This window comes from Octopus bimaculoides, chromosome 5, assembly GCF_001194135.2.
Source record: "Octopus bimaculoides isolate UCB-OBI-ISO-001 chromosome 5, ASM119413v2, whole genome shotgun sequence".
Lineage (NCBI taxonomy): Eukaryota > Metazoa > Mollusca > Cephalopoda > Octopoda > Octopodidae > Octopus > Octopus bimaculoides.
The window spans coordinates 50,868,746-50,872,310 of NC_068985.1; positions in this window are offsets into that span (position 1 = coordinate 50,868,746).

A 3,565-nucleotide genomic window follows, 5' to 3' on the forward strand; every position below is an offset into this window, starting at 1 on the left:
GCTATGCCGATGATAGAAATGTAGTACAATCTAGGAAACTTCCGATAATAATCTTCTACAGAAAAACTTAGACGCCATATATTATATAAAAGAGCGGAAGAAAGCAGCATGCAATTTATTGCAAATAAATTCCAAGCCCTCTGCTATCGGCAATACTTAGGACCAAAAGGAGAAGCAATCCTAAAGTCAAATACAGTGCGTGATCTGTGGACTTATACGAGCAACGATGCCACGTTTCACATGCACATCACCAGGATAGTAGCAGTGTTCAGACGAATGGCCCGATGGATTCTGAGAACTCTCAGAACAAAGGACCAGGAAACTATGCTTGTTCTATGCAGCACATTAGTACTCAGCCATCTGGATTACTACTCTCAACTGTTGTCACCCTACAGTGTCAAATTAATAACGGTATTTGAGGCAGTTCAGTGGTGCTACACCAGGAAAATTGCATCAATGGAACAGCTGAGCTACTGAGAGAGAATGAAAGATCTACGACTCTACTCTCTGGAGCGAAGATGGGAGAGGTAGGCAATGCTATCCATATGGAGGGCCCTAGAGGTGTTGGCACCAAACTTTGGTATCAAGAGCTATACTAACCCCCGAACTGAACGTCACTGCACTGTTCCAAAGATCCCAGCTATGCCATCTAGAGTGAGGACCGTGTACTGCAGTAACTTGGGATTCAAGAGCCCATAGCTATTTAATGTCTTCCCAAAATATCTAAAGGATTTTAATGAAGTAAAAGAGGATGTTTTCAAGAAGCAGCTTAATCTCCTGTTGTCCAAGGTCCCAGATGGACTTATATCACGGCAGGAAACTCAAAAATGGGGAAGCTGTGTAAAATTCCTTCCTCCATCAAAAGCCAATCATATAAGAATGGCCATTGAAAAGGTATTGATACTAGCGGTGCTCCAATATGGCCACTGCCTTTGGGCTGAAACATATAAAAGAAACAAAAGAAAAGATGTGTGTGGTGTGTGTGTGTGTGTGTGTGTGTGTGTGTGTGTAAATTGATAGTGTGATAGTGGGTGTTTCATATGTATGTATGTGTGCGCGAGAGTGTGTATGAAACCCCACTTTTGCCTCGCGCCTCCCTCCAGCCTTGGCATTCAGTTTCTTTATAATTAGCATATCTTTATTGCTCATCTTGCTGATAACATCGACGGGTTCTTAACAGTATTCTTTTTAGTCGTCGCGGAGACAAGCAAAAGAGGATGAATGCAGTATGAGACCACTTTGGAGTATCGAACCCTAGTTCTTGTGAGAGCATTTGTTTAGGAGAGGGTTGATAGGATTCCTTAGTTATGCTTGGGTGACTTGTGTACCCTACTCTACTGTTTTATGGGTATATTTAGGAAAACAGTGCAATTGAAGTACACTCTGAGAAAAATACTAGTTGTGACGGTGAACTTTATGTCGGTTTCCGACAAACTAGATTTCCAGCAGCAATTTAATACACAACTAACCGCCATCCATATCACAGATACTGTTTCACCACTGTAGTCGAAGGACACAAAAGGCCATCAAGGTAAGCTGTAAAGTCTACCATTTTCGTCCACCAGTGCATGCAAACAGTTGGACAACTTGCTACTGGAAGACCCCATACAGCTGTCAGCAATTGAATATCATGCAATTGTCATGGTCTCTCAAAAGTTTAATCATGATCTCGCTTCCACGTCCAACAGTTTTTGCACCTTAGTTCTAACAAAATAATTTTTGTGTTTTGTATCGCAGAAATGATTTCATATTATTTTCACCGCTATCACGTAGATCACGATGAGTTTTTTAATCGTGTCCTCTAATCAACTTTCTAGATTCCCCTTTTCTGTATCGCTACTTCTTTGCTATACCCTATCCATTCTAATGTAATAGTTTTTTCAGCTTTTTCAGCACCAGTTGTTGACGATCGCACCCTTAATTTTATATTTAACTAATTCGCTAGTCTGGTTGCTGTAGAAAATATCGACATCGTTGCCACAAAGTCATATTTTTAGGAGAGTGAAATAGCTGCTTCGTGATTTTAATTGTTAGACGTCATCATGCTGTGTAACATTCGACAATGGCGTATTCTAACATAAGCAATGAAACTAGAGACTTCACAAGTAAATTATGAAATCGCTATGAAATCGCTATGCAATCGCTCGACCCGTTAGAAATGGTAGCTACATTTCAAATCATACTCTGTTCGCTTAAAATAGAAGTTCATTTAATAATGTAGTCGCAGATAAACTATGGCTGAAGAAAGACTAAGTAGACCTATGGCTTGATAATATGTTTAATCTATCAGGATGGACAAAAGGCTAAACAGCAAACTGGGGATTAAAGAGAGTACGAGTGTTCATGACTTTCTCGAAAAGGATTATGTATATAAGCGAATTTGTTCCAAGTGAAAATCGAAACCGAGACCGTTGACTAACTAAAGTGATATCCTATGATCGCAAGTTCCATAGGAGTGGAATGAATTGTTGTAGACAACTCCTAGAGCGTGGCTTTCCGACCTGTGTGCCACCCAATTATATAGGTGTATTACAAAATTGTCCGAGACCACAGTTCTTTATGTCTGACTTATTTCATTCGCAGATTAAAATTAAATCATCGTTACCGATTTCGATCTTACTATTGGCTATATGACATTTAATTAATAAAAAAATATCTATAACATCTCATTTTCAGCTTAAGTGCTGCCATCGGGAAAAGGTTGAAAATTATTGGCCTAAGGACACAACAAACAACGTCAGTTATGACAAACAAAACGCACGAGTGGCCGCTGCCGTTTTTACCCGGTCAATATAAAATGGCCTTTATTTTGTTACAATTCAATCTAAATGTGTCCTTTATTTTCATTGAACATGGTTAATGACACGTTCATGCCAGGCCACACACTTATATTGAATTATGGTAGGCTTACAATACATTATATGCTACACCTTAAGGTAAAGTTTGGGCAAGTGATTTATAACATTAATCTTGTGGAGACTAGCATGAGCAGGTGACGATGAAACATAATAAGGTAGCATTCAAACGGTCAAGTAGCTGACCCACGCAATGTTATAAAAATCTCAACAAATAAATGTATAAAATCATATCAATGGACACAGCTGACCTCGAGATTTTGGAGAGTAGTCCAAAGGTAACCATAAATGACTGATCACAATACACACGCACTAAGAAATATATTTTGTGACAGATTGTGGGTAAAGACGGAGAGGAGCGGGAAATGAAGTCAGGTAGAAAGTGGAAGAGGGAGATACGTTTCTGTTTGTACAGAGCTGTACTGGACGAGAATCATTTCTGAGAAATAAACGACCTAAACAATTGGCACTGCAATCAAGTTCAATCAATAATAATTACTTTAAAGTAGTAGTTATCAAACAGGAAGACAGGAAGAAGGACGACATCAATTGAACTCGAGTAGGCTGCAACAGACAGACGCAGACGTTGTCCAATCCAGCCAACAAACATTAACGGTCACTTTGTGGAATCTAACAAATTTTACCTGACTACACTTCGAGATCTTCACTTCTTATATATATGTGTGTGTGTGTGTGTGTGTGTGTGTGTG